General features: G+C 35.7%; 1 long non-coding RNA gene across 1 annotated transcript; it reads left to right on the forward strand.

The window, feature by feature from the left end:
- The first annotated feature begins 12,777 nt into the window (after positions 1-12,777).
- On the forward strand, positions 12,778-19,696 carry LOC119868065. Its single transcript, XR_005370962.1, has 2 exons — positions 12,778-13,013; positions 13,107-19,696. It is a non-coding gene; the product is annotated as an uncharacterized LOC119868065 (long non-coding RNA).
- The last annotated feature ends 6,087 nt before the right edge of the window (positions 19,697-25,783 follow it).

Here is a 25,783-nt window from a genome sequence, read left to right on the forward strand (position 1 = left end):
TCTTTAGTGAAACCATGAGGTTACAATTAACACCAATAATTCTTTGCAGAAACTAAAGAACATTTTCCAGAAATTTTTGAGGACAGAAAATTAGAGGAAAGAAGAATAACTTTAAGTCCTATCCTCAGGAGTAGATGGTTATATTTTAATAACTTTCAGTGTTCTTTGTTTACATCTCAGAGTTTTCATTAAGTAATTCTTAAAACTACTTTGGAAAAATAGGATAATGGTACTTGTGGTAAATTGAAATTAATGTTGCTATTCCTTAGGCAACACCAGGGAGGGGAGAGCTGCTAAATGGTGTGCCAGGACTTTTATAACTTCTATGAGTTGTTTAGAGAAAGAAATGCATATTTTCACAAGATAAATATAGCATTTCTCTGGTACTTTAAACCACCCCACCACCACCACCACCACCCATTCCTCCTTCCTTCCTCTCTTATTTCCCTTTCTCTATACCTTTCTTTTTGTTTCAAGTTAAAAATAAGCATTTGGGCCCTTTTTTTTTTTTTCTTTACAAAGTTAGGACTAGTGAATAAAAACAGGTTAAGCGTAGTGTTCTCTGTATTCTTTCTTCTCTGACAATTCAATCTCAAATGTCACAAACTAGAACTCACTTTACTTGGATAACGACAATTCTACATCTCTTCAACCTGACCCCTAAATCCCTCCCTCTTTAGAAAATGCACTTTGTGTAAACATATGCACACTATCAGCTGCCCAAGGATATAGGTCTGTTTTGTGTCCTGTTCTGTTCTAGTCTCTTTAGTGATTTAAAAAGTCAACCATTTAAGAGAAAGTCTTTGAATATGGCATCAAGTTCTCACTTAGACACATACTTGTGCTTTCAACATCTTTGGCAATGCGTTTGTGTACATATGTACCACCTTGGGGCATGTGTTACTATCAGTTTTTCAAGGCTGTGATACCATTCCCAGTCTAGGCGCATTGCTCAGCTATTTAATTCAATCCTTTTCAAAGACTCTCCCTACCATCCTCACTCTTGTATTACTAGGAAGACTTCACTTTATACAAATGGTTTTCAAGTGTCTTTTCAAAACTTTGCTTTTCTTGGGAAGTAGTAGAGATATCAACAGTGTTCACTGAACATTGGTCCTGATTTGGAAGAACTTCTTTAATACTGTCCAGTATTTATGTTTCAGAAAAGTAGTTGACTACAGTTAATAATATGGTATTGTGTACTTGAAAATTGCTAAAAAAAAAGTTTAAGTAGAAAAAAATGAAAATTAAAAAGTTTAAGTAGAGCTTAAAAATTTTAATCACAAGAAAAATGCTGTACAACTATGTTTATAACAGATATAACTAGACTTATTATGATGGTCATTTTACAATATACACATATAGCAAAACATTACATTGTACATCTAAAACTAATATGTTATATGTCAATTACATCTCAATTTACAAAACTGGAAAAAAGAAAAAATAATTTGAAAGCTGAGTATAATTACTTTCTCTATTTAGGTTCATTAGAGCTAATTGTTCTGATAAATCACAGTATTTACAAAGATAAATGGTATCTTCACTAAATATTTTATATACACTCTTTGTTTTTCCATGTGGTAAATCCATGGAAAATATTAGAACTTTCATTTTATAAAAGGAGAAACAGAGTCACAGAAATTAGTGTCCTGGCTATTAGTACTGATGAAAAAAAACATTTTTTTTTGAAAAAAACATTTCTAGTCAACCAACTTCTAGTGTCCAATCCTAATCTATAAAATTCATTTTCTCCCCATTTTTAAGACTGCTCCTTGAACTCATTTCATGAAACTTATTAAACATTTTATATGTCATTTTCAGAAATTTCAAATCATTTCACATAGCACTCTGTGGTATCCTTATATACTATTTCAGATATAAAATCATCAATTCAGAAAGTAAAATGCATTTGATTTTACATCTTACCAGAAAAGTTGGAGAGTTCTGTGACATTAATGCAACTTGAGAGTTAGGGAGCAACTGAAACAAAGCCCTTATTCGTGTGTGATGCTAATGTCCTTATTTTAAAAGTTCTTTGTGATCTGAGGGGAAAGAAAATCTCAAAAGGGACTATTTCTGGAATTTTTTTTCTTTATACACAAGAATTCAAGAATAATTTAATTATCATAAGGAGTCTTTCAATCAACTTCAGTGCGAGTCTTTGAATGTTTGCGGATTCCAAAGACCTGCAAATAATTAGCTGACAGTCCTGGAATGCAGAAACAGGTTTGTCAACAGCATTGGTGTGAGAGTGTTGTAGGAGAACCAAAGATAATAGAGGTATAAATGAGTTCAGTAGGGTGAAGGTGAGGACCTAGAGTCCCTCCCTTATCTATAGTGACATTCTAGATGTCATATCAAAAGTTTGGTCAAATATCTATATGGATCAGATTAAGGAAAAACTTAATAATTTGATACTTACATGAAAGTCATGTCATTTAACATGAACTGTTCAAAATAATTACACTTCCATTTATGTCTACCAATATATGTCAATTCTAAGAGAAACTTCATTGTGTAGAGGCCTGATATTCTCCATGTATAATTGTTACTTAACCTTTCAAGTATTACTCCTACCTATATATAGGATCTATATGTAGAAAAGAATGAAAGCAAATCAATTTGACCTCCTAGTAATTACCATAAATGTAAGAGTTTAACTAATCTTTATTAATCTGATGCTTCTTCATCAATGTGTTTGCATCACCACCGAGTATTTCTGCAACTCACAGATAAGCAATGTGGGAAGATGGTTCTTATTGAGAAAAAATTCTTTCTTTGATATTTTATCCTTCTCATGAAAAAAACTGAGGTTAATGTTTCCCTCTCTCGGATTCCCTACTCTCTGACACCTTTTAGTTATTTTCATGATATGCCACTTTTATGCAGAACGTTCCTTCCAAAGTAGCAAAGGACTAGAAACCTAGCTTTGCTGAGAAGACTCTTGAAATATGCATTTATTCATCTGGAGACCATTCGCAGCTTCCCTTTCTTTAGGTGATGCCTACTTTTCTCTCGCAGTAAATAAAAGATAATAAACATAGTCTTTGGTAGGCTGCCACAGCTTCAGAATTCTCCTAGGCCTCTTTTACTTACTTTTAAAAACATACATGAAATACTATGATGACTAAAACACCTAATCAGGAAACTTGAAGGACTTATAAGTTAAACAATTTATTTACCTGATATCAGCCACTTGAATGATACTGCATTTAAAAGATCTTTTCAAATGGGGGCACCTGGGTGGCTCAGTTGGTTAAATGTCTGACTCTTATATCAGCTCAGGTCTTGATCTCAGGGTTGTGAGTTCAAATCTTTTTAAATGGGTTAGCATTCACGTATTTTAAAAAAACTCTGAAAATGGAATTATATTTGCCTATTTTACAGATTTCAAAATCCCTATTAAAGTAACTCAACAAATTTCAATATATGAGTGTTTTGCTTTAAGTGACTTCACACAGTACTTATCAATCCTTATGGTTACAAATAAGTAAAGAAGCATCAGGTTTGACTCATCATTTTAGTACATGGTTTCTGAAAAATGAAAAACAGAAAAATATAAGGTGACTAAGATCAATTCTATATTTTAAACAAAAGTTTTACTTTCTAGACTATTCAGGAATAAATCTTACTCAACTCTTAGAATACTTAGGGTTACTGTAATTCAGTCAAATAATTAGTGCTGTTCATTAGAAAAAAGTCTATTATCACCATTAGATTCTACATTGAAAAGGACCTATAAGTAAATCCTTTTTTTTTTTTTTAAGTTTGTTTTTTTCAGTAATCTCTACATCCAACATGGGACTCAAACTCATGACCTTTCCCACTGAGCCAGGCAGGCACCTCAGTAAATACTTTTAATGTTAAAAAAAAAAAAAAATCCCATACAGGTTATCTCAAAAAATAAAATTTAAAGGCCTTAACAACTTTTAGAATAATATTGACCCAAAGGAAAATATATGAAGTCAATCAACAAATACTAAGATTATATATACATTGACTATATGTAGTTTCTATCCACATTCATTATTAACTTACACTTACTTCTAAAGTTATCTTGGACTATATCTTCTTATTCTCAATAAAATTACTACATTAAGTAGATTAGTGTTTTTCAAATTGTCATTAAAATACTTAATTGTACTAAAAAGATAAATTTATCTGCTTACATGAAAAAAAGCATGACATTGTAATCACTGAGTTTTAAAAATTATATTTTGATAAGTTTAGTCATTCTTAAAAAATGAATTAGTCTATACTAATTGTCTGTGGCATCAGTTCTCAAACATTTTGGTATTGATTCGCAAACATTTTCGCCTCAATATTATTGTCAGCTGCTTAAGATTTTCTGGGTGATGGAGGGCAAGCTGATGCTTTAGATCCTTGCTACACAAAGTACCACTCAAATCAGATATGCACTGACCGGCACTTCTTAAAACCTTACTGTGTATTTGATTCACTTGAGGATTTTGTCAGGATGCAAACATCATTTAGTGAAGTTTGATCTGGGTGGGGTTTAAGAGTCTACATTTTCAACAGATTCCCAACTGATACAATGGTGCAGTGCCACAGACTACACTTTGAGTGGCAAATTTTTACATTATCATTAATCTATTCCAAAGCAGTTTGTTGAATGTCGTCTAAAAAGAAGGAGGTAATTGGTGCACCTGGGTGGCTCAGTCAGTTAAGCATCTGCCTTCAGTTCAGGTCACCATCCCCACTGAGATCCAGCCTTGCATTGCCTCAGGCTTCCTGCTTAGCAGGGAGTCTGCTTCTCTCTCTCTCTCTCTCTCTCTCTCTCTCTCTCTCTCTCTCTTTTCTCCCTCTGCCCCTCCCCACTGCTCATTCTCTCTCTCTCAAATAAATAAATAAGATTAAAAAAAAAAAAAAAGATATAGGCGATCCCTGGATGGCTCAGCAGTTTAGTGCCTGCCTTTGGCCCAGGGCGTGGTCCTGGAGTCCCAGGATCAAGTCCCACATCAGGCTCCCTGCATGAGCCTGCTTCTCTCTCTGCCTATGTCTCTGCCTCTGTGTGTGTGTGTGTGTCTCTCATGAATAAATAAATAAAGATCTTTAAAAAATAAAAATAAATAAATAAAAAAAGATATAATTGAAAATCCTGTTTTGTTTTTTAAAAGGGAGCAACTCATTAATTTTTTTTTTTAAAGAGAGGAGAGATTTGGAAATAACATAATATGCAGGCAGCATTTTGCCAAATTTCTTCCTCTTTCAGGAAACTAATTTAGTTTAGTTTGCTGTAAATCTTATCAATGAATTATTTTCAACAATTGTTTTTTATAGCTAATTTAATCAGAATTTTTTACAATTTAGGGAAAAGAACAACATGAAGACCAAAGCTTCAGTTCCTAAAATTTAAAGAAATTTGCCAAAATTTGTCTAAATTTTACAGGCATTTCAAAGTACTGAACCTTTTTTATTTTTATTTTTTTAGTAATTTCTACACCCAGCCTGGGGTTCAAACTCATAACCTCAAAATAAGAGTAGCATGTTACACCAACTGAGCCAGCCTGGTGCCCCCAAAGTACCAAATTTCTTTACTTAGCATTTTTAATTGATGAATTTATCATCTGAACTGTGACTAATACTAAGAAAGACCAGTTGATTTTACACAAAAATCTTCCCAGCGTTCCTCAAAGACTACCAAAGTGATCTCCAAATTCAACATATCCTTATTAAAATCTCATTGGCATTTTTTTTGTGTGTGGAAATAGAAAATTTCATCCTAAAATTCATATGGAATCTCAAGGGACTCCAAATAACCAAAATAATTTTGAAAAGAACGAAGTTGGAGGACTCACACTTCCTGATTTTATTAAATATTACAAAGCTACAGTAACCAAAATAATGTGGTACTGGCATAAAGATAAATTAGATGAATGGAATAGAATAGAGAGCACAGAAATAAACCCTCAACATATACGTTCAGATTATCTTTGACAAGGTTGCCACAATCTCTCAATGGGGAAAGGACAGTATCTTCAGCAAAGCAAAAATTGAATATCCACATGAAAAAGAATAAAGTTGAACTCTTATCTTATACTATATATTAGTCAGCTCAGGCTGCCATAGTAACATACCATGGACTCAGTGGCTTACATAGCAAAATTCACAGTTCTGAAGGCTGGAAAGTCCATGATCAAGGTGTTAGCACAACAGGTTTCATTCTAAGACCCTCTACTCTTGGCTTGTAGGTGACTATCTTGTTATGTGCCTCTTCTTTGTGTATATTAAGGAAGAGAGAGAGAGAGTGAGAATGAGCTCCCTGGTGTCTGTTCTTATAAGGACACTAACCTTATCATATTGGGGCCCCATCCTTATGATTTCATTTAACCTTTATACTTCCTTAAGGCCCTCATCTTCAAATTCAGCTCTACTGGAGGTCAGAATTACAACATACGAATTTTGGAAAGACACAAAAACTCCATCTATATTATACCACATACAAAAGTTAATTCACAGAGATAAAGAACTAAATAAAACACCCAAAGCAATAATACTCTTAGAAGAAAACATGGGGGAAAAGCATCATGACATCGAACTTAGCAATGATTTCTTGGCTATGATACCTAAAGGAACTGGCAACAAAAGCAAAAATAGACAAATTACCCTACACCAAACCTCAAAACATTTGTGTATCAAAAGATATAATCAACAGAATAAAAAAGCAATTTATGGAATGGGAGAAAATATTTGCAAATCATGTGTCTGATAAGAGGTTAATATCTAGAATATATAAGAACTCTTACACCTCAACTATAAAAAGTCAAATAATCCCATTTAAAAATGGACAGAGAGCTTGAAAAGACATTTATCCAAAGAAAATAAATAGCTGACAAGCATGTGAAAGGATACTTAACATCATTAATCATCAGAGAAATGCAAAATCAAAACCATAGTGAGATATCACCTCACACCCACTGGGATGGCTATTATCAAAACAAAAGAAAACAACAAGTGTTGGCAAAGATGTGGAGAAATTGGAATCCTTAGACACTATTGTTGGGAATGTAAAATGGTAGAGCCACTGTGGAAAATAGTAGGGAGATACCTCAAAAAATTAAAACTATAACTTCCATATGATTCCACAATACAATATTTGGGTATATATACAAAATAATTAAAACCAGGGTTTAGAAGAGATATTTGCACATCCTTGTTCATAGAACACATTTGCAATAGCCAAGAGGTAGAAGCAATCCAAATGCTCATCAGCAGGTGAACTGATAAACAAAATATGGTATATGAATACAATTCAGCCTTAAAAGGGAGGAAATGGATTGATCTCCAAAATATATAAAGAACTCATAAAACTCAATTATCAATTAAAAAACAACCTAATTACAAAATAGGCAAAGAACCTAAACAGACATTTTCCCAAAAAAGACATATCCGTAATTAGCAGGCACATGAAGAGATGCTCAACATCACTAACCATCAGAAAAATGCAAATCAAAACCACAATGAGGGGTGCTGGCTGGCTTAGTCAGTAGAGCACGTGACTCTGGATTTCAGGGTCCTGAGTTCAAGCCCCATGATGGGCATGGATCCTACTTAAAAAATTAATTAATTACAAAATTTTTTAAATTAAAGGAAAAACAGGGATGCCTGGGTGGCTCAGCAGTTTGGCACCTGCCTTCGGCTCACGGCGTGATCCTGGAGACCCGAGATCGAGTCCCACATCAGGCAGGCTCCCTGCATGGAGCCTGGTTCTCTCTCTGCCTATGCCTCTCTGTGTGTGTCTCTCATGAATAAATAAATAAAAATCTTTTTAAAAATAATAATAATAACAAAAAAGAAACACAGAATGAGATATCACTTCATACCAGTCAGAATGGCTAGTATCAAAAAGACAAGAAATAGCAAATATTGGTGTGGATATGGAGAAAATGTTAACTACTTGGTAATGTTATTCACTCCCATGATCCTGTGCACGCTGGTAGGAAGATAAATTGGTAGGAATATAAACTGGTTCAGCCACTATGGAAAAGAGTAGGGAGGTTCCTCAAAAAATTAAAAATAGATCTACCACATGATCCAGCAATTCTACTTCTTGATTTCTATCCAATGAAAACAAAACACCAATTCAAAAAGAAATACACAACCCTATGTTCATTGCAGCATTATTTACAACAGCCAAAACATGGAAGCAACCTGAGTGTCCATCTATAGATGAATGGATAAGGAAGATGTCATGTATACGTACAATGTATTATTGCTCAGCCATAAAAAAAGAATAAAACTTTGCCATTTTTTAAAAATTTATTTATTCATGAGAGACACACAGAGAGAGAGGCAGAGACACAGGCAGAGGGAGAAGCAGGCTCCATGCAGGGAGCCCGACATGGGACTCGATCCCGGGACTCCAGGACCACACCCTGGGCTGAAGGCGGTGCTAAGCCGCTGAGCCACCCGGGCTGCCCAAACCTTGCCACTTGTGACAAACTGGATGGGCCTAGAGGATATTTTACTAAGTGAAATACATCAGTCAGAGGTGAAACATAAAAAACAAAACAAGCTAAATGGAAAAAGACTCATAGATACAGAGAACAACTGATGGATGGGAAGGAGGGTAGATGAAATAGGTAAAGGGGATTGAAGGTGCAAATTTTCAGTTATAAAATAATTAAGACACAGGAATACAATGCATAGCATAAGGAATACAGTCAATAATATTGTAATAACTTTGTATGTTGACGGATGGTAACTAGAATTATTGTAATGACCATTTCCTAATGTATATAAATATCAGATAGCTATTTGGTACACCTAAAGCTAAAACAATATTTGTATCAATTATTCTTTGATAAAAAAAAAATAGAGGGAGGCGCCTGGCTGGCTGGCTCAGTTAATAAGAGTACGTGACTCTTCTCAGGGTTATAAGTTTGAACCCCAAGTTGGGTGTAGAAATTACTTTTAAAAGAATAAATAAATAAAAAGGAAATCCTGTCACATGCTACAATATAGATGAGCTTTGAGGACATAATAAGCCAGTCACAAAAAGACAAAATACTGTATGATTACACTTACCTGAAATACTTAGAGCCAAATCCACAGAAACAGAAAGTAGAGTGCTGGTTACCAGGGGCTGGGGTGAGGGAGAAAAGGGGACAACATTCTGTTTTCTAATGGGGACAGCATTTCAGGTTTACAAGAGGAAAAATTTCCAGAGATCTAGCTGACAGCAATATGAATAGACTTAACACTACTGACCTGTGCACTTAAAAATGGTTAAGGTGGTACATTCTATGCATATGCTTTTTAATCACAATTTTTAAAATTCTTCCAATAATTATAAAGCACTTCTACGTATCTCATCCCATACATCTGCATGATGAAGAGTAAATGAGTGCTTAGAGGTAGAAAAGTGAAGGAAGGAATATTTATATGCCTCAAGTCATTTCAATCAGTAGCCGAGGTTAGAATACCACTTTTCCAAATCTTCAGGTAGCCTATAGCAAAGGCTTGCTTCACTTCCACTAAAAGAAACATATTTAATGGACATTGGGGGGGGGGTGGAGAAAGAGAGAGAAGAGAGAGAGAGAGAAGAGCAGCGAGGGAGAGAGAGAGGGAAAGAAGGAAAGAAAGAAGAACTAAATGAATCAGGAAGATCTAGAAATTTGCTTCCTGACTCTTTGGATAAAATGCTTAATATCACTAAGCATCACATTTTTCTTCATCTATAAAAAGGGATTAGGGACGTCTCGCTGGTTCAGTTGGTAAAGCATGTGACTCTTGATCTTGGGGTTGTGGGTTCAAGCCCCATATAGGAAGTAGAGATCAGTTTTTAAAAATCTTTAAAAAAAAAAAAGGAGGGGTTTAATAATATCTATCTCATAGGATTAAGAAGAACAAATGATTAATAAATAAAGGTTGTACTGTAATCACCTTTGTATTCCCATGCCCTGATACATCATAAGCAATCAATAACTATTAATTATAAATAGTTAATAATGCATGTAATGACTATTTACTGATTGATTGCAACATGCTAGGGTTCTGTGAAGCAAAGATGACCAGAATAGTCTCTGCCCTCATAGAACTACAACCTAGTGATGTGTAACGTCTCCGTTTTCTTCATTTAGCTTCTGATCACACTCCTTCACACATGCCACAGAGAAATCCCCCCCGAACTCCTTGTGGACCAGTGATATACTCAATGGGCTCTGAAAGGGTGGCAATATTCTCCTAAATGTATAGGACTGCCCAGCTCTTAGGCTACTTACCAGCAGGCTCTGAGCTAACTGCTGCGGTACCTGGGTGGCTCAGTCCTTTAAGTGTCTGACTTAGGCCGAGGTCTGGATCTTGGAGTCCTGGGATCGAGACTCCCTGCGTCTGCTTCACCCTCTACCTCTCCCCCTACTCAAGTGCTCTCTTGTACTCATTCTCTCTCTCTCAAATAAATAAATCTTAAAAAAAAAAAAAAATCCCAAGCAGACTCCTCCCTGAGTACATTCAGGAAAGCCCTACTGGAGCTCACTCCCGTGACCCTGAAATCATGACCTGAGCTGAAACCAAGAGTTGGATCAACTGACTGAGCCATCCAGGTACCCCAATTTGTGAAATTTCTAACTCATTCTCAGCCGCCAAAAGTTTTACTGTAGTAAATTTGATTATAAATCTGAATTCCTTCAGTAATGAGAAATATATGCATTTATTTGGTTCCCCTCACCTCCCCTGTCATTCCTCATCTCTTTTGTAGTTCCCTCCTCACATTGGAGGGACCAGGACTCAATCCTTGGACCTCTTCTCTTCCCTGGAGAAGCAGGCTCCCCCGCGGGGATTCTGATACAGGACTCGATCCCAGGACCCCGGAATTCAGACCTGAGCCAAAGGCAGATGCTCAACCGCTGAGCCACTCAGGCGTCCCTAGTCTTTTGGCTTTAAACACCATCTTTAAATGAATGACCCACAGGTCTTTACCCTCAGCCAGACCTCATTTCTGCTCAACATCTTTACTTCAAACTCTAATACCTAAACTTAATTCCTTTTTTTTTAAAGATTTTATTTATTTATTCATGAGAGAGACACACAGAGAGAGAGAGAGGCAGAGACACAGGCAGAGGGAGAAGCAGGCTCCATGCAGAGAGCCTGATGTGGGACTCAATCCCAGGTCTCCAGGATCATGTCCTGGACTGAAGGCAGCGCTAAACCGCTGAGCCACCGGGGCTGCCCCCAAACTTAATTCCTAATATCACTCCCTGAATCCCTTCCACCTATCATCTTCCCTCTAAGGTTGCTGACAGCCGGATCTTTCCAGTAGCTCAAGACAAATCTCTTTCTCTCATACCCCCTAGCTAAACTGTCAGTACATCCTGTTAGCTCTAGCTTCAAACTAGAACCAGAATTCGATCACATCTTGTTAAACTCGCACTGACACCATCCTGGTCCACTGCCATCACTTCTCATCTGGAGAACTGCAATAATTGATTGTATTGTCCTTTAGCCCAGAGCTTGTCATAGTTTCCTGTTTCATTGGGAGTAAAACTAAAATCCCTACAATGGCCCACAGAGCCAAATGCCTTTTCCCTAGCCTTTTGACTTCCTTCCCTATCTCTTCCCCCCAGATCCTGCTGTGCACACTGCCATCCTTGCTGTTTCTGGAACATGCAGACATGTTACTGCCTTAGGGCCTTTCCACTGATCACTCTCTCTTCTTGTATCACTCTTAAAGCTAATACCCATATGGCTTTGTCTCTTCACCTTCTTTAGGTCTTTACTTACTGTCAACTTCTCAATAAGGTTTGTCCTAACTACCTCACTTAAATTCCAATCTCCTCCTTACCTCAGTACTCCTGGTCCTCCTTGTCATGTTATACTTTTTTTTTAGTATAGCACTTACTATCATAATATACATTTTCTTCTTTTTTGCTTATTGCCTATTTCTGTCTGCAAAAATGTGAGCTTGGGAGACTTGGGGAGAAGAAGACAGGAATCTTTGTCACTGAGGTATCCCAGGCATCTAGCACCAAGCCTGATGCACAGTGGGTGCTCAGTAGTAATTGTTGAATGAATGAATAAGTGAAGACTAGTAAGAATAATTGACATCAGCACTAAATGACTGATATCAATAGACAGTATGAATGATCACAGTGGATAGAAGTAGAATCCCAAAGCCATAAGGTGCTTTAAAGCTCACCTGAGATCACTCGTCTAAGAAATTTAGAAAAAGGGGGATCCCTGGGTGGCTCAGTGGTTTAGCGCCTGCCTTTGGCCCAGGGCGTGATCCTGTAGTCCCGGAATCGAGTCCCGCGTCGGGCTCCCGGCATGGAGCCTGCTTGTCTCTCTGCCTCTCTCTCTCTCTCTCTGTGTCTCTCATGAATGAATAAATAAAATCTTTAAAAAAAAAAAAGAAATTTAGAAAATGGAACCAGAGAAATAAAAAGATTTATCAAAGATCATACTGTTAGTTCATGGCAAAGGAAAGACAATCTGGATCTTTTGGTTTAGTGGTTTTCCCCAGTTTTTACTGGTTCTGTCTCTCCTATCCCCTAGGCTTAACCAAGACTTCTTGAGGCGCTGAAAGACAGCCTCTATCTAAGTGGAGATTGACTTATTTCTCCCTAGAAATGTAAACTAGTGTCTGAGGAAATGGTATCCTGATAGCCCCTACACCAGGTCCATGGACCCTGGAACAGACTGAGATCGGCCACCAGAATGCATGATAATGACCCCAGAACCTAAGGATCTGAGCACAGCTGGCTCCCAGAATCTATCACCCAACCCTCTATAGCCCCCTCTGTCTTCATAGGTGACATGCTTCTCACATGCAGTTAACTATAACATCAATCTAAATGTTCAAACACTTCAGAGGCAGTTCCTGTATTATAAAGGATGTTATTAGCCTTCATGGTATTGAACAAAAACACTACCCGGGAGGAAACAAATGTTGAACAGTCTCTTCTCAGTGGTCGGATTTCTGTTTCCTCTTTGCTTTATCCTCTTTCCCAAGATCCACTTCCTTTCCTTAGCCAACAGGAAAAATGACATTAGTGAGTACCCAAGTCCTTTATAACCAAAGTTAATTTCTACTTTTCTAAATGGTTGATTCTCAATCCTTTTTTCTAAATTCTTTTTTATTACAGAGGAAGAAGACCAAATAAAGGAAGAGGAAAAGAAAAGAAAAGAGTCTCAAAAGAAGAAAAACTGCCCCAAGAAAGAGCACAAAATTGAAGTTGTTTAGGTTCAGAGCAGCCGCCTATGACGTCACAGCCACAGATTCTTCCCACTAAGGAGATGGAGGAAGTGATCCACAGGAGCTACCTACCCACAGTAAATAAGAGGAAGAGATGGCCAAGAAAGCTGAAAGATGCATTTACAGACCAGACATGATGGTAACAACCATTAATGAAGGAAAGACTGGGGAGAGGACTTCGTAACATTTTCGTAACGCAGCTCTATTTAAAAATATTTATTATGCCTATTAAGAGTGACGTGCCATGCTAGGTACAACGGTTTGTACAAAGGAATATAGGCAAAGTGGTGACAATAATAAGATAGGACAAAGAGCAAGAAGAGCCCGAATTACATTTATTATAATTTGCCGAGAGAAAAAATGCATTTTAATCACTTGTTTAAATGAGACTTATATAGTAATGTAGGAGACCTAATTGTCCTAATACATGATTGTTCAAACTACAATTAAATGTATTGCTGTTCCTTTTCTGAAATAAACATGAAATAGAAAGAATATTACATATTTTTACAGACGTAAGGTAGAAACTTTGAGTTGTTCACACTAAATGAAAATATCATTGCTTCAATGGGCTTTAAAACACGAATTTTTATGTTCTGCAGTGCAGTATGGCTTACAATGACATGAGTCTTTATAAACTTCTGACACTAGAACTATGTAAATTCATAATGTGTAAGCATCTAGGAAAAAGTGTTATTCTATGTCCATTTTTTCCCTAAAAGTGAAATGTCCTGTCATTTTCTTATAAATAGATATTAAATCATCATCATCAATACTGATAGCATTGTAGTGACAGAAAGGAATCCACAATACTGCCAAAGATACCGAACATGCATTTAGTAAGAATCCTAGCTTAGGTCTATATTGCTTTTGGCTATTGAGTTCCAGTTTGTAAAAGATTCAGTTCATCTATACTTGTCCCTGTCTTGTACATTTTGCTGTCAAGCAAGAGTTAATAAAAGCAGTTCTCTGTCATAGGTAGATATGCATACTATTGTCAGCAGATCTTTTAGCAAAGTTAACCACAAAGTCACCCAGGTCATAGGTCAAAATACCAAAATTTAAATGGGCACATTTAGTTAGAAAGGGACCGACCATGCACTTTAAGGACAAAGAGATCTGGGTTTGAATCTACTCCAATCTTTCTTTGTGCCCTTTGGCAAATTACTTAATTTCTCCAAGCCCTGATGTTCTCCAAGAAAAATGAAGATTAAAAAAGACCTTTTTTGCTGGATTGATGAGTGGATAAAACACGGTATATGTAAAATGTATAACTCAGTGCCTAAGACAGTTGTTCAAAAAGGCTAGTTGTTATTATTAGAAAGTATTGATATTCCTTCAGACCTTTAGGTTTCCTTGATACGGTTTTTCAGGATAGCAGAAAAGTCTACAATATGGTTCAAAATACTTGGATGGTGCCCACCCACTTCAGTCCTCTAACTCATCTTACATTATATTGCATTAAGTGGGAATGGGAAGCACATAGCAAATTAATTAAGAGTATTTCAGGCCAGATGGTAAAAAAGAGACATGAAATTAAATCTCCCTAACATGTTTAATAGAATAACTGCCAAATCCCTGGGCTATTATTTTGTTGCCTAGAGCATAACCAATCTACCAAATCTATCAAGTTGCTTCTGAAGCAACTGTTCTAGTTATTCCCGTCATTGTATAACAGACATCACACTGAAAATAGGAATGTTGCCATTTCATGATTGCATATAAGTTGTAAATAAACTATCTCAGATACATAACATATTCCTAAACTTTATCCCCATCAAGCACACAATTGTTTTTCAAGTTTATTTAAGTTCTCTACACCCAACATGGGGCTCGAACTCTTGACTCCAAGATTAAGAGTCACAATCTTTTCCAACTGAGCCAGCCAGAGGCCTTAAAATTAATTTTTTAAAATAATTTAACAAACCTTCCATCTCTTAGTTCATTTAAGTGTTCTATCATTTCTGGCTTGCAGCCTGAATAGTAAATTGAATGAGAAACTTCTGAATCTTCCAGAGACTGGAAAGTATTGGGTATTCTCTCAAAAAATCCTGTTCTCAAAGCTTCCTATGCTGGATTCTTATAAAAAAGTTTGGATAAGTACCCTCCTGTTTTGATGTGTGCAATTAACAGAAGTTTAAATATATCCATGCCCTCTGAAAGTTACTATAAATATATAGATTTGCATCCCTTACATTTAATTCCCTAATGAGAATATCAGAAATAGACTTTGTTTAAACTCTGATCATGCTTGACAAAAACGTCCTCTTGCTTTAGTAGCAACTTCCGAGCAGCCACATACTAAAGAAAGAAACTCTGCTTCTCTTCATAGCATTTCTTTGTGCATCTCTAAAAGAATTACCTGTTTTTATTCTAACAGGTTTTCCATTTTGCAAAGTGTTTAAAAGGCAGTAAAGGAGAGCTAAGAATTGGGGAAATATGGTGGGTAAGAATTGCATGTATTTCAAACTCCTACTCTTGAAAACGTCAGACCCGTGTTGGAGTTAATGGGTCGCTTTCATGTCCACTCAGAGAATAAGAGTTAAACAAAGAAAAATGTTTGCTCAGATAAGAGAAAAATTCCATCAAGAAAAAAGAAAGATAGGAGAAAGAGGGAGAGAGAGAGACTCAAAGAAGATATAGTGTTTCCAACAAGTAAACATTTTATTTTGCTTTACAATAGGCAGGAAAACAAGCTACTGTTTGTTATTTTCCCAACTATCAGTATTTTAACTGATTAAAGACTAAAGTATTTTATTTCTCTTTGGTCTGATTTGGGAAGAAAGGCCAAGGACAGGAAATCTGAGTCACTCTATTCCTAGGAAAACCTTTGTATTGCAAGCACTCATAACAGTGATAAAATACACAGATGGGTTCAAAATGTTACCTCTGCATTTGTCCACCCAAATAAAATAATCATTGTGTAATCAGTTGGAAATCGAAGTAAATTTTTCTAGGAGTAAAACTAACGTTCCGTTATTTGTGCTACCTGGAAATAGGAAAAGAATAACAAAAGTTTACAAATAATTCAAAAGCCAACTTTACTCAATGGTTTTCAGCTTCGCTCAAACTTAATCTATTATTTGAAGAGCTAATCGGAAACTAGACCAACTAGCTTAAGTTTTAACTTGTTCCTCTTTCAACCTTAAGTCCTTCTGGAAAAAAAAAAGACACAAAAGTACAAGGAAAAGTCTAGAAGGCTTGCAGAAAATAATAAAATAGAAAAATGTGAACAGATGAGTGAGCTGTGTTTTTTCCCAACGTCAGAATAGATTAATCCTGTCCTAGATAATCCAGAAGTGACTCTTCAGTGTCTAACTATGTGCTCAGACCAGACCCCCCCATGCTATGTACTGTATTTGGGTCATTAATCTTCTGGGAACTGGTTTTCTCCCAGAAATCACACATCACCTTCCCTGAGTCAGAAATATCTCCAGTGCTTCATCCCTTAGTTTTCCACCCACTGGACAAAGCTTATAAAACTACTAGTGGGGCTATGTTTATTTAAAATACTGGTGGCATCAATTAATCAATTAAGAACATAAAACCATGGGTGAACTAGGGAATTAGAAAGAGAACACAAGAGGCAAAAACACGTGCTTTCAACCAGTCTTCAGGACCTGGCACAAGGTGAAATTAGAGGAGCCACAGACTAAAGATGCTAAATAGGGATGAAGAGGGCTTCATGGACCACTGCCTGCAATTTTCAAAGGCACAGCTTTCAGGTTTCAAAGGAACCAGTTGGCATCAATTACAAGATGGTTTTCTAGATCCCACAGACTTTCCCATCTATGGTTTACAAAAGAATTAGCCATATAGAAAATTAGTTGCATGACTATTTTCTGATTTCTCCCTAGGGTAGTAAATAGCCAGTGCCATCTCATTGCAAAGAAGAGAAGCTCATTCATTATGTTAATTGGTATCTTAGGGAAGGTGTTGACAAATTACAGCCACGTGGGGAAAATTCAGTTGCCCATTTGTTTTTGTAAATAAAGTTGGATTGGCACACAGCCATGCTCATTCATTTATGTATCATCTATGACTGCTTTTGAGCTACAATGGCAGGGTTCAGTAGTTATGCCAAATACCACGTGGCCTTCAAAGCCAAAAATATTTACTACCTGGTCCTTCATAGAAAAGTTCGTTACCAAAAAAAATAAAAAAAAAATAAAAAAATAAAAAAATAAAGAAAAGTTCGTTACCTCTATGTTAGGTAATTAGAGCTTAATTCTCCTATAGAACGCCCATTGAGAAAGGCTGCTGGTGTGTGACTGAAGCAATAAATCCAAGAAAGAAACTGTGACTCTCTCAAAACCTACCTCAAATGTGGGAATGGAGAATGAAAACTGAAACTCAATGAAAACTAGACTAATAACTGGACCTAGCGAAAATGACCTACCACTCTGAAGGAGGTGGTAGCACTGCGCAAAAATAAAATGTCTGCCCATGCCTTCCATACCGATCTACATGAGTTTATGTTAGTAACTATATCCATTAATTCTACTCCTGTCATTTTTTCTTTGACTTGTCAGCTTCCTCGGATTTTTTTATCTGACGTGTCATGTCATGTTTGTCTTTACTCATTTCAGCTTCTTCGGAAGTTAAATTAAGAAAAAAATGTTGTTTCTCTATATGTCCCTTGGAATTAATTCAAGTTTTGGGAATAAGGTAATCTTAGGAAAGAAGTCATGTGACATGAATATGGACTGTTTAACACATGGCATTGAAGATGTGAAAAAAAAAGGCACTCATATATGACTGATGAGATTATATATTAATCTAATCTCTGTGGGAGATGATTTAGCAGTAGCAAATAAAGTCACAAAAGCAAATTACTTTGACCTAGTATTTCTACTTTTAGGAAATTATCCCTCAGATATACATCACTGAAATATTTAGAAAATGAGCCATGTAAAAGATTATTCTTTGCAGTATTGTCTTTTTACCAAAAGATTGAAAATAACCTAAATATCCCTCAGTTGGGGACTAGTTAAATATATAAGGTACATGCACCAATGGAATATTGTGTAACCATTAAAAAAAGAATGAGATATATATTTATGCACTAACTCGGCAACTCATTTGTTTATTTTTTTAACAAAACCCTATTAAGCACCTACTATATTCTAAACAAAGAGGACACAAAATGGGCAAAACAAAGTTCCTTCTCATATGGGATGCCAACAATAAACAAATAAAAATGTATATATTGTGTCAAACAGGGTAAAATAAAACAATGTAAGGGGGATAGGTAGTGACCCAGTTTGTTGCTCTTTTAATTAGGATTGTCAGGGAAGTTCTCAAAGTTTAGGTGGCATTTAAACAGAGACCTGAAAGAAGTGAGGAAATTAGCCACATGTATATCTGGAGAAAGAACTATCCAGAGATAGAGCTCCTATATAAAGTCCCTGAGATGCCACATTTAAGGCACAAACCGGAGGCTGTTGATGAGGGGACACATATATAGAGACACCTAGATAGAGGTGTCAGATGAGACCTGACAGGTAGTGCAAGGAATCAGAATCCTTTTGGTGTACACCAAAAGTAAAGAATGTGACTTTTCCTCTCTGTGTCATGGGAAGCCATCAAAGGGTCCAGAATAGATGAATGACATGATCTGACTTTTTTTTAAGGATCACTCTGGTTGATTCACTCGTTAGTCAGAAATCTATTGCCTTAATAGAATCAAGGACACTAGCTCGAAGCACGGTGATCATAGAGGAAGTAGCAAGATATATTTGCATTCTGGATATATTTTAGATGATATCCAAAAACACTGCTTAATTAAATGTTAAGAATAATGTGTGTTACCATTTGTGTTTAAAACAGAAGGAGATGACAGCCAGCAAGAAGAACAAAATGTTGCCATTTGCAATGATGTGGATGGAACTAGAAAGTATAATGCTAAGTGAAATAAGTCAGTCAGAGAAAGACAAATATCTATGATTTCACTCATATGTGGAATTTGAGAAACAAAACAGATGAATATAGGGGAAGGGAAGAAAAAATAAGATGAAAACAGAGAAGGAGGCAAACCATAAGAGACTCTTAACTATAGGAAACAAAGGGTTGATGGGGGGGAAGGGGTTGAGGATGGGGCAACTGGGCACTAAGGAGGGCACATGATGGAATGAGCACTGGGTGTTATGTGCAACTGATGAATCACTAAATTCTACCTCTGAAACTGATGATACACTATACGTTAATTAAATTGAATTTAAATTTAAAAAATAGTTGGAGATGATAGATAAATATCATTGCTTGTAAATACATAAATTCTCTGAAAGAATAAATAAGAAATTGATAACTTTATTTGCCTCTGGGAAGGAAAACTAAGGGTCTGGGGAACAAGAGTGGGAAAGAGACTTTTCAATGTACAGTCTTTTGTGTCTTTTGAACTTTGAACAATGTGATGTGTAAATGATTTTTTTAATTAATTATTAAAATTAAAATTTTTAAGCTTAGCAAACAAAAACATGATCTATAATTTGTATGGACTATATCTTTATCTACTAGAATTTTAAAAATAATTAAAGGAAAGAAAAATAGATAAAAAACTTTGAATCAAACCTTTCAAAACACCATTTGATCCTTCTCCCTTCAAGTTATATGAAGTTGATATCCTACTAACATAAAAAGAAATCCAATTTGAGTTAACAAATATAATCTTTTATTCCCTTGGAAATTACCTTAAAATTTGCTGCCTTCTTTTTGTAATTTTCTTCAAACCTTTGGTAATTCTTAGTCTATTTTCATATACTCTTTCTTTTAACTACCTACAGTTGTCATCTAGTATTAAGTAATTCAAAAAGTACATGGAAAATAAAGTATATAGCTAAATTCTGTAAGACTTTAAAGTTTGGGAAAATATTACTTCAACATGAGAGCAATTCAAAGTCTATGATAATGCTGAATGACACAAGGACAATATTTACTTATCCTTAGCATTAGACTGAATTACTCAGGATAAGCTATGCTATGCTATTCATTATAAAAAAAATACAAAAAGAAAGAAGAAAAATCTCAATAGGCTTGAAACACTATATTACTTCTATAAGAGTTGAATGTGGTTGGCAGTTTTGTCTGTGGGTTGCTAGGTTACTCAGGTCCACGTGAGGACTCAGACAAAGGCTACTTCCGTCTTGTGGATGCCTCTTCAACACAGGTCATCCATGGAAAAAAAGGAGGAGAGCTCTGAGTGAGATTTTTATGCACCAGATCTGAAAATGCATATATCCTTTCCACCAGTTTTCCACTGGCCAGAACTAGTGATATGATATACTATAAGACCCAACTACAAGGAGCTGGGAAATACCTCTTCCAGTGTGCTCAAGACAAAAATAAAATGGTTTGGTGAGCACATAACACTATCTCTGTCCATTGAGGACTCAAGAAAATATATAACTTAAAACAAATATATCTCAATAATGTTTATTGAATTTTAATGTTTACATATTTTATTCAATCTTGCCGAATCCAAAATGATCTTCCATTGACCATTACTATTGTTAGAATACCCATGTATAGTTTATATGAGTATTCTGGAATTCTATGTAGAGAAGTCATTTTAACTTACATCTTTAAGAATTTATTTTCTAAAGAAACATTCTTCTGAGCCTAAGTGGATTCTCAAAACCTCTCAGATTCCAAAGCCTACCTTCCTACATTTGGAGCAGTCAAATATGGACTTCTGAAATAGATATGTATAAACTGTCTCAAAATTGAGTAAATCTGAGGCACTTGGCTTACTCAGCCAGTAAAGCATGTGATTCTTGATCTTGGGGTGTGAATCTGAGCCCACATTGGGTGTAGAGATAACTTTTAAAAATATTTTTAAAAATTTAATAAAATCTTGATCAATTTAATAAAGTATAATTATGAAAAATAGTACATGTGTCTATACTCATATGCAAACTTCCATATACTATTATGAATTAACTTGTGTATATGCACTTTGTTTTCTTAATGAAATTGTATACAGCAAACATTTTTTTTCTGCAACAGTGCTTTACACGTAATCAGCATTCAGTTAAAATGAGCTACTCAATACAAATACATTACTTTAACTGCTTCAAAGGACCTTCTCTCTTCTAAGTTACCCTTCAATATTTACTCTTATCACATAAAATATGAGTCAAATATAATAAATTATATTTGTTTAATATTTATTATATTTTAATAAATATAAATTTATTTATGAAACAAATATTTATATTTGTGAAACAAATATTTATTGTGTACCTACAATGTGCCAGAGAGTGTGGAGACTGATAGGAACAAACTAAGAGAGAGATATTGTCCTACCCTCATGGAATTTACAGCTTATAAGGGTGATGAATAAATATTTACAATATGTTATAGTAAATGTATATGCTGTATATGCTGTCAAAAGTACAGTGATTCTGGAAGCACTTAGGAGAGGAAAAGAGAGAATAAGAACTTCCTACAAAAGTTTTGCCTGAAATAATTAACAACATCTTAGAACATGACAGTAGGTCCCAAGAAGTTATCATTACAAAGTCAATTGTACTTCTTTTCAAGGCACCTAATACCTTATGCTAAGAAATACATTGTTCTCTCAGCTTCTATTATGGTTATAGTTTGCTGAGAAAGTGAGTACTTTTGTATTCATCTATTTATTCGTTACACTGTGATATGGCCTTTTTTCCCTTGGCTGTATCAAGAATTAGACTACTCTACACTTTTTAAATCTTATAATCAATGAAGATTACTAGTAAATTTATATAGTTATGTCTTCAATAGGTGACTATCTGAATTTATCAAACCACAATTAATTGTTTAAGCTTTAATGGTCAATCATTAAAGGTAGATTTGTAATTTAATTTCTCAAATTTGAGGTCAAAATTCATTATACACAGGCTTTCACCATGAACAGTCTTCTCTGCACATGTTCTTAAAATGCTTAATCCTGTTCCATTATAAAGGGAGAGCTAGGAACTCAAAAGGAATAGATTTAGTTCCAGATAGATTTTTTTTTTTAATTAACATTGTGCCTAACACTAAAATTAAAGGCTTCTATTGTCCCTGATATGTGGCTCTACCCTATGGTATATGACATTTGTAGTGGTTTGGTAGGGCTGCCATAACAAAACATCCCAGACTGTGTGTCTCTAAATAACAGAAATTTGGGATGCCTGGATCTCAAGCCTCAGTGGTTGAGCATCTGCCTTTGGCTCAGGTCATGATCCCGCGAGTTCAAGGATCAAGTCCCACATCGGGCTCCCTGCAGGGAGCCTGCTTCTCCCTCTGCCTGTGTCTCTGCCTCTCTCTCTCTGTGTCTCTCATGAATATATAATAAATCTTAAAAAATAATAATAATAACAGAAATTTATTTGCTCTCAGTTCTGGAGGCTAGAAGTGTAAGATCGTGGTGTTCTGAGTTTACATTGGAGGGCCATTCTCCAGCACCCCAGTATCTCTTCTTCTTGTTCAGATACCAGTCATACTGAATTAGGACCTCTCTCTGATGGCCTCCTAGTAACTTAATCATTTCTTTAAAGATCTTATCTCCAAATATGATCACATTCTAAAGTGCTGGAGGTTAGTAGTTCACCCTGAATTTCAAGGAGGACATAATTCAGCCCATTACAATATCCTAAAGTGGTTTCACTTCCAAAGATAAAGGATTTCCAGATCAGTTAATTCTGCACAGGAAAATGCTTACAGGATATCCAAAGCAATCTATAAATGAGTGAATGGTTACATCATAATGACCTGGGAAGCATTTGACAAATGCAAACTCTTAGGGCTCCTGCCTGGCTCAGTCAGTAAAGCATGGGACCCTTGATCTCACAAGTTCAAGCCTCATGTTGGGCACAGACCTCACTTAAAAAAAAAAAAAGGCAACTCTAAAGCTTCCTCCCCACTGCTCCTACCTCCAATAGTTTCATTTAGTAGGTCTAGAGTAGAATCTAGGAATTTGCATTTTTCGAAAGTTCAGGAGACTCTGCTATGCTGCCAAGAAGTTCTGCTTTGGGGCATCTGGGTGGCCCAGTCAGTTGAGCATCTGCCTTCAGCTCAGGGCATGATCCCAAAGTCCTAGGATTGAGCCCCATTTTGGGCTTCCTGCTCAGTGGGGAGCCTGTTTCTCCCTCTCCCTCTGTACCTCTCCCTGCTTATGCATGCTGTCAAATAAATAAATAAAATCTTAAAAAAAAAAATGTTCTGCTTTGGGGCACCTGGCTGGCTCAGTCAGGTGAGCATGTGACTCTTGACCTCAGGATATGATGTTAAGCACAGAGCCTACTTAAAATTTAAAAAAAAAAAAAAAAAAAGCTCTACTCTATAGAGCTTCTCCCTCTTGAAACATTAATGGAAGAAAACATTTATATGAACATGTCTCAACCTACATAAGACTTCAAAAAGGAGAACTAAGGGCCACATTAAATTAGATTGTAAAAATTAAACTTAGAAACTTAAAAAAAATTAATGACTTATTAGTAATGAAACCATTAGCAAACTAAGAATAATCTTTCTACTCACACCTAAGATTTCAAATTACCTTTCAGTAAGGGAAAAGGCATTCCCCAAAGGAGAGGTGGAAATTTGCTCAGAAGATCATAAATTTAAGATAAATTTGTAGATATAGATTTCAGTCCATAATATTTTGGACCACAAATTTATGTTTACAAAAGAATTGATGATGAGTTTAGCCTCAGAGGGTTAATTTTGGGTATTCTATACCCCTTCATCCAGTTCCTTGGACATGTTCCATGCATGACTTTAGGATCTTTTATGGTTGTATATGTGGAGGGGTGGTATGATGGGAGGACCTTGAATGAATACCTCAAATATTATCCAAGATTTTGAAAGAGAGTTAATAACTGCTAATATTTGGCAAAGGAGATTAAAACTACTCCTTGGGAAAAGGAAAGCAAAGCTGGAGGGCTGGAGGTATCACAATTCCAGACTTCAAGTTATATTACAAAGCTATAGTGATCAAAACAGTATGGTACTGGCACAAAAATAGACACATAGACCAATAGAAAAGAATAGAAAACTCATATAAACCCACAATTACATAATCAATTAACTTTTGACAACACAGCAAAGAATATACAATGGGAAAAAGTCTCTTCAACAAATGATGTTGGAAAACTGGTCAGCTCTGTGCAAAAGAATGAAACTGAACCACTTTCTTGCACAATACAAAAAAATAAATAAATAAATAATTAAAAAAAAAAAAACAACTCAAAATGGATTAAAGACCTAAATGTGAGACCTGAAACCAGAAAAATCCTAGAAATTACACAGGAAGTAATTTCTCTGATGTCGGCCATAGCCAGATTTTTCTAGATATGTCTCTTGAGGCAAGAAAAAAATAAAGCAAAAATAAACTATTGGGACTACATCAAAATAAAAAGCTTCTGCACAACAAAGGAAACAATCAACAAAACTAAAAGATAACCTATGGAATAAAAGAAGATATTTGTAAATGTGACATATCTGATAAAGGGTTAATATACAAAATCTATAAAGAACTTATACATCTCAAACACCCATAAAACAAATAATCCCATTAAAAAATGGATAGAGGACATGAACAGACATTTCTTCAAAGAGAACATCCAAATGGCCAACAGACACATGAAAAGATGCTCCACATCACTGACCATCAGGGAAATGCAAATCAAAACTATAATGAGATCTCACCTCACACCTGTCTGAATGGCTAAAATCAAAAACACAAGATCCAGCAAGTGTTGGTGAGAATGTGAAGAGAAAGAGACCCTTGTGCACTGTTGGTGGAAATGCAAACTGGTGCAGCCATTGTGGAAAACAGTGTGGAATTTCCTTAGAAACCTAAAAAGAGAACTACCCTATGATCCAGTAATTGCATTAGTGGGTATTTACCCAAAAATACAAAAACACTAATTTCAAGGGATACATGCAACCCTATATTGTGGCATTCTTTATAATTGCCAAATTACAGAAGCAGCCCAAGTGTCCATCGACTGAAGATTGGATAAAGAAAGTGGCATATATATATATATATATATATATATATATATATATATATATATCGGAATGTTATTTAGCCATAAAAAAGAAGGAAATCTTGCCATTTTCAATGACAAGGATGGAGCTACAGAGTATAATGCTAAGCAAAGTCAGTCAGTCAGAGAAAGACAAATACCATATGATTTCACTCATGTGGAATTTAAGAAACAAAACAAACAAAAGGGAAAAAAATAAGAGACAAAGCAAGAAACAGACTGTTAACTATAAAGAACACACTGATGGTTACCAGAGGAGAGGTGGGGGGGATGGGTGAAATAGGTGATGGGGATTAAGGAGAGTTCACATATGAGCACAGGGTGATGTATGGAATTGTTGAATCACTAGATTTCACACCTGAAACTAATATAACAATGCATGTTAACTCTACTGGAATTAAAATTAAAAACAAAATTATTTCTTGGGATCACAGACAAAGCAGGGGAGCTCTGACTGTAGAGGTCCCTAAGGTGACAACAGTGGAAGACCAACTTTTTGCTCTTTTGAGCAAAGAACTAAAGATTGCTCCTGCCATTGTCTTACAGATCC

Source organism: Canis lupus, chromosome 15 (assembly GCF_011100685.1).
Source record: "Canis lupus familiaris isolate Mischka breed German Shepherd chromosome 15, alternate assembly UU_Cfam_GSD_1.0, whole genome shotgun sequence".
In the NCBI taxonomy this organism is placed as follows: Eukaryota; Metazoa; Chordata; class Mammalia; order Carnivora; family Canidae; genus Canis; species Canis lupus.